Raw genomic sequence first — 13,990 nt, forward strand, 5'->3', positions numbered from 1 at the left:
GAATGGGGGATATAGTAGTAATGCTACGGAGATTACAGCATCTAATCTGGCAGATATGCTGCCTAAGCAGTACCTCACAAACACACAACATTATGACACTTGAAAGATTTATTTGCTCTGGGGAATGTAAAAATTCCACACTCCGACTCCTAAAACGGAACAGCATGCATTATTCATCACAGGCACTGCTGGCGTTTTCTGCTGATATGCAAGTCTCATTGGAATGAGGAAGGGGACTTTTGTACGGGACTTTGAGGAGAATTATGGGATACCACAGGATGTTCTTCAGTCATGTAATACACTGTCTGCTCTAGACAGGGTGGATTCTGGGAGTGTGTGTGTGTGTGTGTGTGTGTGTGTGTGTGTGTGTGTGTGTGTGTGTGTGTGTGTGTGTGTGTGTGTGTGTGTGTGTGTGTGTGTGTGTGTGTGTGTGTGTGTGTGTGTGTGTGTGAGTGTGTGTGTGTGTGTGTGTGTGTGTGTGTGTGTATCCTGGCCAAGTAAAGGGCAATTAAAGGATGGCTGTCTCCCTGTGTGCTGCTATAGCCATGGACTCAGAGACAGGAAAAGGTGTTTACAGTCAGAAAATAAAGCTTTGCACACAAACCCTCCCACACAGTCAGGGAGGGAGCAGTGACAGAGAGGCAGGTTTATGGTTAAGGGCACACAACACTGACTGGATTGAGGAAGTCACATTTACAACATACGTAAACGACCAACAAAAGAAAGCTGCAAGATTGAGCAGCCAACACAGGACTGATTCACACACACACAGACACACGCACACACACACAGATCCACCACCTCCACACACACACACAACTACCCCCTCCCACACACACACACACACACACACACACACACACACACACACACACACACACACACACACACACACACACACACACACACACACACACACACACACACACACACACACACACACACACACACCTGATACTAAAAACCCAACTAGATTCAAACATCCACTTCATAAGCCACTGAACGAGAACCATAATTAGTAATGAGATCTGACACTCTAACCATAGATAAAAGGAAAAAAAAGTATATCTCACCACACTGACTCATGTTCTGACACCTACATAATAATAACCACATGCTTGTCACACAGCCATGACAGACAGACATCCCTCTCCGCATACATCAGCAGGGTGACTCACACCACCATTCGCATTAGCCTTAGTCGCATCTCTCACAACACCATGCCCTAGCTAGCTAAATATATGGAGATGATCAGCTGCTTGGCTTTAAAAATACATATGCCAAACAGCCTGCCTGACTTGTTTCTTCACCTTTAAATTGGTTGTAAGTAACCACAGTTACACAGAGCTGTGAGTCATCATGAGGACATGTGGCAGAGATGCTTGCTAACTAGCCTAGCCGCTAATGTTGGATTAAGAGACTTTGCTATCAATTAAATGTGTTCATATACCGTAATTAGTAACACTTAAAAGTTGCCCTCATACCCATGTAACTACACAGTAATAACTGTATGACAACATTGTTACATAGTAACTGCTTTGTAATTACATGGTGTTTTTCTTAGAAGCCTCATACTCCACAGTCATGTTCTATCAAGCTCACATCTGTCATTGACACAGTGGTTAATGTACTTTATAAAAAAGGGTGGGTCTAATCCTGAATGCTGATTGGTTAAAACCGCATTCCAGCTGTTGTCTATTCCAGAAGTTGCCACTGGCTAAATCTACGATGTTAAAATGCCTATTTACTCTGTTCTATATGATTGCGCAATCCACTGTTTCATTAGCCCAGCCAGGCAATTTATTAACTTGATCTCCACTATAAAAAACATATAGACATTATCTCACATATCTTTTAGACTAACATTTAGTTTTCAACAGCGGAGATTTGTATAAACCTTGCCGTCTGTCTCTCCGACATTTGCAACATTGTTTCAAAATTCAAATTCGATCTCCAGCTGTCCCATAGTAATGAACGTTTTGGGAGTCGGGAGCCGGGATGAGACAGACAGGCAGGCAGCTTTTCTCAGCCAGTCGAAAACATGAATAAGTATCATTTTTATGGATCTATACAAAGAACTATCAATAGAAAACCGGTAAAACGAATCGAAGTGCAGCTAGTTGCAGTCTTTTCAGCTTCAGTTTGAAGTGATTATGTTAGCTGTGTTGTTGGATAGCAACTCTGAACAACTGTGTCCTGACGAGAGAGCACATTTTCTATGCCAGGTGAAATCGTGCATCATCAGCTCATTGTTATGGATGCATCCAAATAAATGTCACTAGAAAACAGCTTAAACAAATGCAAATGCAGCTACTCTGTTGTTATTCTGGCTGCACTGTTTAACGTGATTGTGTGTTAGCCGTAGTTGGCTAGCTAGCAAGCAAGGGATAAGAACGTTGCCAGTCAGTAGGGCAATGGAGCATTTAGAACAACAAAAATACTGAACGACTAGGTCGCGTCTCTTGCAACCAAACCGATAGAACGAACGACCAGCCGGCTTCGGTAGCAACCCTAGATTTGTGTCAGGACTATATCTTGTAGAAGAATGAAATAGTATGAATAAATTCATTAACAAAAAAAATGTAATAAAAATATGTCTATCATTATTTGAATATGTTGGTAACCCGACTTTGTCTCGGGCTTAACAACACCTGTGCCAATATATCCTCCAAACACCGGCTTCTCAGGCATTATCACTTAAATGTTACTGAGTGGTTTGAGTGTTTGTTTCCACTGTTGCTGTGGAAATATGGGAGTTTATAATGGCTGGTGTCATGGCCTCATCTATAGAGAGACAGAGAGAGTGGTGTTGTCATCAACAGCAGGCACGTGACACTCTTAGTCTCAACACATTGACTGGGTAGAACAAACATATTTATGACTGTGGGGGTTGTTGTAGAGGCAGTCATAGAGTTAAGAAAAACACTGTGTCAGTCATACTAAGTGAAATACAAACACATTCACATTCACAGTAACACACACACACACACACACGCACACACACACACACACACACACACACACACACACACACACACACACACACACACACACACACACACACACACACACACACACACACACACACACACACACACACACACACACACACACACACACACACACACACACACACACACACACACACACACACACAAACACACAAACACACAGGGAGAGGCTGTGAGCAGCACTGACCTGTCTGTCCTGTACTGAATCTTCCTACACAGAGACAGACAGGTGCTCCTATGAGACCAAGGCTTTACTGTTCCTACAATACAAGAATGGAGGCTGGAGCAGAGCTGGTATATGACTGACATACTGTATAGCTTAGAAACCAACATACTATACTGAAGCTTCATTGAATTATACACTGAAATGTTTCTATGCTACAGCACATGTTCAGGTTAACCAGACTAAGCTGTGATGTACAATGCTACAAAGAGATGAGCTATGCTAAATACATTAGGCCATACTGTGTTACGCTGCAGTCACACACAGCTTGTTTTACTTCTTCTTGTCCTTATCAGATGGGCAGCAATACGTACAGTTGAAGTCTGAAGTTTACATTAGGTTGGAGTCATTAAAACTCGTTTTTCAACCACTCCACAAATGTATTGTTAACAAACTATAGTCTTGGCAAGTTGGTTAGGACATCTACTTTGTGCATGGCACAATACATTTTTCCAACTGTTGTTTACAGACAGATTATTTAATTTATAATTCACTGTATCACAATTCCAGTGGGTCAGAAGTTTACATACACTAAGTTGACTGTGCCTTTAAACAGCTTGGAAAATTCCAGAAAGTCTGGTTCATCCTTGGGAGCAATTTCCAAACGCCTGAAGGTACCACGTTCATCTGTACAAACAATAGTACGCAAGTAAAAACACCATGGGACCATGCAGCCGTCATACCGCTCAGGAAGGAGACACGTTCTGTCTCCTAGAGATGAACGTACTTTGGTGCGAAAGTGCATATCAATCCCAGAACAGCAGCAAAGGACCTTGTGAAGATGCTGGAGGAAACAGATATAAAAGTATCTATATCCACAGTAAAACAAGTCCTATATCGACATAACCTGAAAGGCCGCTCAGCAAGGAAGAAGCCACTGCTCCAAAACCGCCATAAAAAAGCCAGACTACGGTTTGCAACTGCACATGGGGACAAAGATCGTACTTTTTGGAGAAATCTCCTCTGGTCTGATGAACCGAAAATAGAACTGTTTGGCCATAATGACCATCATTATGTTTGGAGGAAAAAGGGGGAGGCTTGTAAGCCGAAGAACACCTTCCCAACCGTGAAGCATATTTCCAAAGTTGTGGCAAAATGGTTTAAGGACAACAAAGTTAAGGTATTGGAGTGGCCATCACAAAGCCCTGACCTCAATCCTATAGAACATTTTTGGGCAGAACTGAAAAAGCGTGTGCAAGCAAGGTGACCTACAAACCTGACTCAGTTACACCAGCTCTGTCAGGAGGAATGGGCCAAAATTCACCCAACTTATTGTGAGAAGCTTGTGGAAGGCTACCCGAAATGTTTGACCCAAGTTAAAACCTGTTACGGCTAGACGTTCCGCTAGCGAAACCCCTCGACAACATCCGATGAAATGGCAGAGCGCCAAATTCAAATTAAATGACTATAAATATTAAACTTTCATGAAATCACAAGTGCAATACATCAAATTAAAGCTTAACTTGTTGTTAATCCAGCCGCCATGTCAGATTTCAAAAAAAGCTTTACGGCGAAAGCAAACCATGCGATTATCTGAGGACAGCGCCCCATCATACAAATGCATAACAAATTATTTTCAACCAGGGAGGTGCGACACGAAAGTCAGAAATAGCGATATAAAAAATGCCTTACCTTTGATGATCTTCTTCTGTTGGCACTTCAAAATGTCCCAGTTACATCACACATGATCCTTTTGTTCGATAAAGTCCGTCTTTATATCCATAAAAACTCAGTTTAGCTGGCGCGCTTCAGTCAAACATCCACTCAGTTTCCCTCCGTCAAGATGCATCCCAAACGTTACTAATAAACTTTTCCAAACAAGTCAAGAAATATTTATAATCAAACCTTAGGTAGCCTATTATGCAAATAAACGATACAATTTTAGACGGAGAATCGTTATTGTCTTTACCGGAGATAAACAAAAAGAACGCGCACTTGTCAATGCGCAAGGAAACACTACAAGCCAAAATGGGAGCCACCTAGAAAAACTACAATTTCTGGGTCATTTTTCCAAAAAGCAGCATGAAACTCTTTCTAAAGACTGTTAATATCTAGTGGAAACCCTAGGAACTGCAATTTGGGAGGACAGGGGCTTATAATTATAGTACGAGCGATTGAAATTAGAGGTAAGCTGAATTGTTTTTTTTGGGATGGTTTGTCCTCGGGGTTTTGCCTGCCATATCAGTCCAGTTATACTCACAGACATAATTTTAACAGTCTTAGAAACGTTAGAGTGTGTTCTATCCAAATCTACCAATTATATGCATATCCTAGCTTCTGGGCCTGAGTAACAGGCAGTTTACTTTGGGCATGCGTGAAAATACTGCCCCTAGCCCGAAGACAATCTAAAGGCAATGCTACTAAATACTAATTGAGTGTATGTAAACTTCTGACCCAAGGGGAATGTGATGAAAGAAATAAAAGCTGAAATAAGTAATTCTCTCTTCTTTTATTCTGACATTTCACATTCTTAAAATAAAGTGGTGATCCTAACTGATCTAAGACAGGGAATTTTTACGAGGTTTAAATGTCAGGAATTGTGAAAAACTGAGTTTAAATGTATTTGGCAAAGGTGTATGTAAACTTCAGACTTCAACTGTAACTGCATGACTGACTCAAAGTACTTTTATAGTGTTAAAATTCCACAGTTGTTATTATTGTGTTAATTCACAAGTTGAATCAGCTGTGCTAGGTCTGCAACGGCTTGGGGACCCTGAGGAGAGAATTAAGAACCACTGATTTGGTCAACAGTTCTCAATTGACACCAAGGACTTTCACAACACACAGTTACTGGTCATTTACCTTGCAATGACATAACACAACACATCAGATAAACTGGAATCACACTCTCACTCCCGGTTGCACAAAAAGAGCTGTGAGCAAACCACACCCCAAAATATTCTAATATCCTGGAGGTGAGAAAAGTATTTGTCTCTCTCTTTTCCTTCTTTCATGGGGCTGAGGGAGGGCATTGAAGCACCTGCAGGGTTGCTTTGTGTGTGTATAGCGCGAGAGTGTGTGCGTGTATATGTGTATGTGTGTGTATGTGCATCAGACGTCAGTGTGAATGTGCTATCAGCACGTGTCTGTGTGTCTATCTGTGTGTCTTTGATTATCTGTCTGTCTGTTTCTCTGAACATCTTGGTAGGGAGTAATTGAGTGGTAGAGGACATCATAGAGCACCACAGGGCTCCAGCTGAGGGAACAGCATCTCCTCCAGAGACACAGAACAGGTGGCAGAGGGTGGGTCAGAGGGATGAGAGAAGGAATATGAGGAGAAGCTAGGTTCAAAATATACAGGTTAAGACAAGAGCTTTCTATTATCCCATAACTCTTTGTACCTGAATTCAACAAGGGACCAGCTTCCGCATTCAGAATGACTGGGAGAGAATGGTAGCAGCACAGAAAGTATGCGATCAAAGTGAAAAATAAACACAATCGTAGTGAATTAAAGCTAAATACTTAGTGAACACATAGTATAACTGCTTTACTGTCATTCTGGTCATTTCGATTATTTAAAAATAATCTACAGCCACTTTATTACTGGACTTCCTGACCACTAGTCACGTTTTCAATGCTAATCCTGTAGAACCCAACGACGGTGCTAATCCCATGAATTTGTTCATTTTCAAATGTTTTCGCATGGACGTATTATGGTGTCTGAACCTTCCCATCTTCAACCTAGAGGAGAAGAGGGATACAGTGGGTGGAGAGTAAAACAGTATGTGGAAGCGGGAGGAAAAGAAAGGCTAAGAGTTTGAGAAGGATAGACGGGAGAGAAGGAGAAGTGGAGAAAGTGGAGGAGGAAAGAGATGAGGGCCTGCTGTTACAGTAGGAGCTGGGCCTGTTGTTACAGTAAGAGCTGGGCCTGCTGTTACAGTAAGAGCTGGGTCTGCTGTTACAGTAAGAGCTGGGCCTTTTGTTACAGTAGGAGCTGGGCCTGCTGTTACAGTAAGAGCTGGGTCTGCTGTTACAGTAGGAGCTGGGCTTGCTGTTACAGTAGGAGCTGGGCTTGCTGTTACAGTAGGAGCTGGGCCTGCTGTTACAGTAAGAGCTGGGTCTGCTGTTACAGTAGGAGCTGGGCTTGCTGTTACAGTAGGAGCTGGGCCTGCTGTTACAGTAAGAGCTGGGCCTGCTGTTACAGTAAGAGCTGGCCCTGCTGTTACAGTAAGAGCTAGGCCTGCTGTTACAGTAAGAGCTGGGCCTGCTGTTACAGTAAGAGCTGGGCCTGCTGTTACAGTAAGAGCTAGGCCTGCTGTTACAGTAAGAGCTAGGCCTGCTGTTAGAGTAAGAGCTAGGCCTGCTGTTACAGTAAGAGCTGGGCCTGCTGTTACAGTAAGAGCTAGGCCTGCTGTTACAGTAAGAGCTAGGCCTGCTGTTACAGTAAGAGCTGGGCCTGCTGTTACAGTAAGAGCTAGGCCTGCTGTTACAGTAAGAGCTAGGCCTGCTGTTACAGTAAGAGCTGGGCCTGCTGTTACAGTAAGAGCTAGGCCTGCTGTTACAGTAAGAGCTGGGCCTGCTGTTACAGTAGGAGCTGGTCCAGCTGTGCGGCAACCACAGCTCACTAATCATTTCCCCAGTCCCACCCACGTCAGAGCGGAGCGCATTCACCTGGAAACCATTGGTTTCTTAGGAACATCCAGTGACGCACTCTGAGACACAGACAACACTGAGAAAAGCCAGGACTCACTCCTCCAGGGTTAAAACTGAAAAAGTTGCTTATAAAAAATGTAATAAGGAGCGGATAGTGAATTTTTCATACTCAAGAGTCTCCGGCTCTGGTGTTTGGGTTTGCAATTAACAAAAGACAGATTTATAGAGCTGTCTCTCTCTCATTTCATCTCCTAGATGAACACAACCACGTGCATGCACGCACACACACAGGACGGGTCATGTGGTGGTCAGGGGGATTGAAGTCTCATTTAGACTGAAGGGCAGGGCCGTTTTATCGGTCTGCTGCTGAAATTACAACTGTCTGACAATAAGACACACACCTCCATCAAACAACCCCACAGATCTGGCAACGTGAGATACAGCCAATCAAAGGGCCAGGAGATGGAGATGCTCCCAGGGCATCATGGTTAAACCATAATATTGAATCAGGGTTGTGTGATTATGCACCAACGGAAGAAAACAGATTGAAACCAAGAGGGACTACCTGGACTTGTCTAATTTGACATTATCATTTTAGTCATTTAGCGGATTCTCTTATCCAGAGAAACTTACAGTTAGTGCATTCATCTTAAGACGAAGGGCTCCCGAGTGGCACTGCTGTCTAAGGCACTGCATCTCAGTGCAAGAGGTGTCCCTTGTTCAAATACAGGCTGCATCACATCTGGCTGTGATTGGGTGGTGCACAATTGGCCCAGCATTGTCCAGGATAGACTGTCATTGTAAATAATAATTTGTTCTTAACTGACTTGCCTAGTTAAATAAAGGTTACATTTAAAAAAAGATAGCTAGGTGGGACAACCACATGTCATAGTAAGTCAATTTTACTTAATAAAGTAAAGCGCTAGTAGGGGGGAAAAAGTCAAGTGTGAGTGTTAGTTCACCCTACATGGCCCAGTTTTATCAACTGTGGGTCTGCGGTGCCTGCATCCCAGCATAAGGCCAAGAGCCAACAACTAGGACCTAGGCCTAGCCTAGCCTAGCTCATCCAAGCTGGAGAGAACCCATGCCTAGCTTAGCCTAGCTCAACCAAGCTGGAGATAACCTAGCCATAGCCTAACCTAGTTTTACCAAGCTGGAGAGAACCCAGGCCTAGCCTAGCCTAGCTCAACCAATCTGGAGATAACCCAGCCCTAGCCTAACCTAGTTTAACCAAGCTGGAGAGAACCCAGGCCTAGCCTAGCTCAACCAAGCTGGAGATAACCTTGCCTAGCCTAACCTAGTTTAACCAAGCTGGAGAGAACCCAAACCTAGCCTAGCCTAGCTCAACCAAGCTGGAGATAACCCAGCCCTAGCCTAGCCTAGCTCAATCAAGCTGGAGAGAGCCCATGCCTAGCCTAGCTAAACCAAGCTGGAGAGAACTCAGGCCTAGCCTAGCCTAGCTCAACCAAGCTGGAGAGAGCCCATGCCTAGCCTAGCTAAACCAAGCTGGAGAGAACCCAGGCCTAGCCTAGCCTAGTTCAACCAAGCTGGAGAGAACCCATGCCTAGCCAAGTATAGCTCAACCAAGCTTGAGAGAACGTATGCCTAGCCTAGCTCAACCAAGCTGGAGAGAACCCAGGCCTAGCCAAGCCTAGTTCAACCAAGCTGGAACTCCCTTAGACAACCACCATGCTCCATTCTCTATGTCATCCATTCCACACCCTGGGGGTTGATGGAAGTGAATCTCCGCAATTTTTAAATCAAATCAAAGTTTATTTGTCACATGCGCTGCTTACTTACAGGCCCTAACCAAAAGTGCGATTTTCAAGTAAAAAATAAGTATTAGGTGAACAATAGATATGTAAAGAAATAAAAACAACAGTAAAAAGACAGTGAAAAATAACAGTAGTGAGGCTATATACAGTAGCGAGGCTATATACAGGCACCAGTTAGTTGGGCTAAATGAGGTAGTATGTACATGTAGGTTTGGTTAAAGTGACTATGCATATATGATAAACAGAGAGTAGCAGTAGCATAAAAGAGGGGATGACGGGTGGTGGGTGGCGGGACACAATGCAGATAGTCTGGGTAGCCAATGTGCGGGAGCACTGGTTAGTCGGGCTAACTGAGGTTGTATGTACATGAAAGTATAGTTAAAGTGACTATGCATATATGATAAACAGAGAGTAGCAGCAGCGTAAAAGAGGGGTTGGGGGGGGACAATGCAGATAGTCTGGTTAGCCATTTGATTACTTGTTCAGGAGTCTTATGGCTTGGGGGTAAAAACTGTTGAGAAGCCTTTTTGTCCTAGACTTGGTACCGCTTGTCACGCGGTAGTAGAGAGAACATTCTATGACTGGGGTGGCTGGGGTAGAGGTACTGGATGCAGGCAGCTTAGCCCCAGTGATGTACTGGGCCGTACGCACTACCCTCTGTAGTGCCTTGCGGTCAGAGGCCGAGCAGTTGCCGCACCAGGCAGTGATGCAACCAGTCAGGATGCTCTTGATGTTGCAGCTGTAGAACCTTTTGAGGATCTGAGGACCCATTCCAAATCGTTTTATTTTCCTGTGGGGGAATAGGCTTTGTCGTGCCCTCTTCACGACTGTCTTGGTGTGTTTGGACCATTCTAGTTTGTTTTAAAGTGGACCCCAAGGATCTTGAAGCTCTCAACCTGCTCCACAACAGCCCCGTCGATGAGAATGGGGGCGTGCTCGGTCCTCCTTTTCCTGTAGTCCACAATCATCTCCTTTGTCTTGATTATGTTGACGGATAGGTTGTTATTCTGGCACCACCCGGCCAGGTCTCTGACCTCCCTATAGGCTGTCTTGTTGTTGTCGGTGATCAGGCCTACCACTGCTGTGTCTTCTGCAAACTTAATGATGGTGTTGAAGTTGTGCCTGGTCAAGCAGTTTGGTTGAACAGGGAGTACAGGAAGTGACTGAGCACTCACCCCTGAGAGGCTCCAGTGTTGAGGATCAGCGTGGCGGATGTGTTGCTACCTACACTCACCACCTGGGGGCAGCCTGTCAGGAAGTCCAGGATCCAGTTGCAGAGGGAGGTGTTTAGTCCCAGGATCCTTACCTTATTGATGAGCTTTGAGGGAACTATGGTGTTGAACGCTGAGCTGTAGTCAATGAATAGCATTCTCACGTAGGTGTTCCTTTTGTCCACGGTGGGAAAGGGCAGTGTGGAGTGCAATAGAGATTGCCTCATCTGTGGATTTGTTTATGAGGTATGCAAATTGGAGTGGGTCTAGGGTTTCTGGGATAATAGTGTTAATGTGAGCCATTACCAGCCTTTCAAAGCGCTTCATGGCTACGGATATGAGTGCTACGGGTCTGTAGTCATTTAGGCAGGTTGCCTTGGTGTTCTTCGCCACAGGGACTGTGGTGGTCTGCTTGGAACATGTTGGTATTACAGACTCAATCACGGATATGTTGAAAATGTCAGTGAAGACACCTGCCAGTTGGTCCGCACATGCCCGGAGCACATGTCCTGGTAATCCGTCTGGCCCCGCGGCCTTGTGAATGTGAACTCACGTCAGCTACGGAGAGCGTGATCACACAGTTGTCCGGAACAGCTGATGCTCTCTTGCATGCCACAGTGTTGCTTGCTTCGAAGCGAGCATAGAAGTTATTTAGCTCGTCTGGTAGGCTCGTGTCACTGGGCAGCTCGCGGCTGTGCTTCCCTTTGTAGTCTGTAATAGTTTGCAAGTCCTGCCACATAAGAGCAGCGTCGGAGCCGGTGTAGTACGATTCAATCTTAGCCCTGTATTGGCACTTTGCCTGTTTGATGGTACGTCGGAGGGCATAGCAACATTTCTTATAAGCTTCCAGGTTAGAGTCCCGTACCTTGAAAGAGGCAGCTCTACCCATTAGCTCAGTGCGAATGTTGCCTGTGCGAATGTTGCATGACTTCTGGTTGGGTTATGTACGTACAGTCACTGTGGGGACGACGTCCTCGATGCACTTATTGATAAAGCCAGTGACTGATGTGGTGTTCTCCTCAATGCCATCGGAAGAATCCCGGAACATGTTCCAGTTTGTGCTAGCAAAACAGTCCTGTAGTTTAGCATCTGCTTCATCTCACCAGTTTTTTATAGACCGAGTCACTGGTGCTTCCTGCTTGAATTTTTGCTTGTAAGCAGGATTCAGGGGGATAGAATTGTGGTCAGCTTTACCAAATTCAGGGCAAGGGAGAGCTTTGTATGCGTCTCTGTGTGTGGAGTACAGGTGATCTAGATTTTTTTCCCTCTGGTTGCGCATTTAACATGTTGATAGAAATGAGGTAAAACTGATTTAAGTTTCCCTGCATTAAAATCGTCCGGCCACTAGGAGTGCCGCCTCTGGGTGAGCGGTTTCCTGTTTGCTTATTTCCTTATACAGCTGACTGAGTGCAGTCGTAGTGCCAGCATCCGTCTGTGGTGGTAAATAAACAGCCACGAAAAGTACTCTACTTCAGGCGAGCAAAATCTAGAGACTTCTTTAGATTTCAAGCAACAGCTGATGTTTACAAATATGCACAGACCACCCCCCCCCCCCCCCCCCCCCCTCGTCTTACCGGAGTGTGCTGTTCTATCTTGCCGGTGCAGCATATATCCCGCTAGCTGAATATCCATGTCATCATTCAGACACAATTCCGTGATACATAAGATGTTACAGTTTCTGATGTCCTGTTGGTAGGATATTCGTGATTGTACCTCGTGTAATTTATTGTCCAATGATTGCACGTTGGCAAGTAATATTGACGGTAACGGCAGCTTTCCCACTCGCGAGTACCTGCGTCTCTTTCTCTTGCCAATGACGGGGAAGTTGGCCTTGTCGGGTGTTCGAAGTAAATCCCATGTGTCCTGTTTGTTGAAGAAAAAATCTTTGTCCAGTTCGAGGTGAGTGATCGCTGTCCTGACATCCAGAAGCTATTCTTTGCCGTAAGATACGGTGGCAGAAACATTATGTACAAAATAAGTTACAAATAACGCAAAAAAAACCACATTATAGCACAATAATACCGCTGCCATTTCTTCCGGCACCATTTTACTTCCGATGCCATTTTACCATTCTCTATGTCATCCATTCAACATCCTGGGGGTTGATGCAAGAGAATCTCCGCAATTTTTCATTCAACTGCAAAGTGTGATATGTTCTTCATTATCCAACAAGAGCTGTCTTCATTATGGAGGTATGTAGCCGCGTGGCAGTGGGGGTATAGCTGGGGGTGTAACCCTGATGAATGCCCATAGCTGTATATGTCTGGCATTCTTCTCTTTCACACCATCCATTTTTACCACACCATCAATCAACATCATTCATTGTGCCGTGCAGAAAAGCAATGAGCTGCCTTCCCTGTGGCTCAGTTGGTAGAGCATGGTGTTTGCAATGCCAGCATGGTGTGTGCAACGCCAGGGTTGTGGGTTCAATTCCCACGGGGGGCCAGTACAAAAAAAATGTTTGAAATGTATGCATTCACTACTGTAAGTCGCTCTGGATAAGAGCGTCTGCTAAATTACTAAAATGTAAATGTAAGCTGCAACAAAAACTGAACGGCCTGCAATCCCCAATCCGTGAATATTAACCCTGATAAAACAAAGGCTTCACACATATAGACTCAGACAGACACAAACCTGCACCCTTATGACCCCTTCCTTGATACACACCACACACGTGCACACCCACACGTTATCAACACTTTTGGTCCAAGAACCTCATCTCCTTCAGTTATTGATAAGGAAAAGTGTATGATTGTTTGTAACCTTTTGTTAATAGTTGTTTGTATTGAAAGAGGGCTCATCAACCCAATCTAATGTAACATAAACTATCCATCAAGCATTACACAATCCAACCACAGACAAACTGTTTTATCAGTTTTCTAATCCCGCTAGAAAACAGGGTAATTATGTGAGACATCAGCACATTGGCTACAGCTCATATTAGCCTTGTCTCCACATACATAGAGAGCTGAAGCACACAGACTCAGATGAAAATCTATTAAACTCTCCTTATAATACTATTTTTCCCTTTCAATGTATCCACATCCACCTCTCACTGAACAATCTCCCCTAGCACATGGTTCATCTCCATTCCATTAGTACCATCAGTCTTTGGGTTGTGTTAAACAGAGGCCCAACTGCAGCCTTGATGACTACTGGATCCCTCTTATTGGACAG

General features: G+C 44.4%; 1 protein-coding gene across 3 annotated transcripts in view; it reads right to left on the bottom strand.

The window, feature by feature from the left end:
* LOC106561393 (thromboxane-A synthase) overlaps positions 1-13,990 on the bottom strand; it is a 131,779-nt gene that overhangs the window by 104,515 nt on the left and 13,274 nt on the right. The window lies entirely within an intron of this gene.

This window comes from Salmo salar, chromosome 10 (assembly GCF_965601325.2).
Source record: "Salmo salar chromosome 10, fSalSal1, whole genome shotgun sequence".
Classification (NCBI taxonomy): Eukaryota; Metazoa; Chordata; class Actinopteri; order Salmoniformes; family Salmonidae; genus Salmo; species Salmo salar.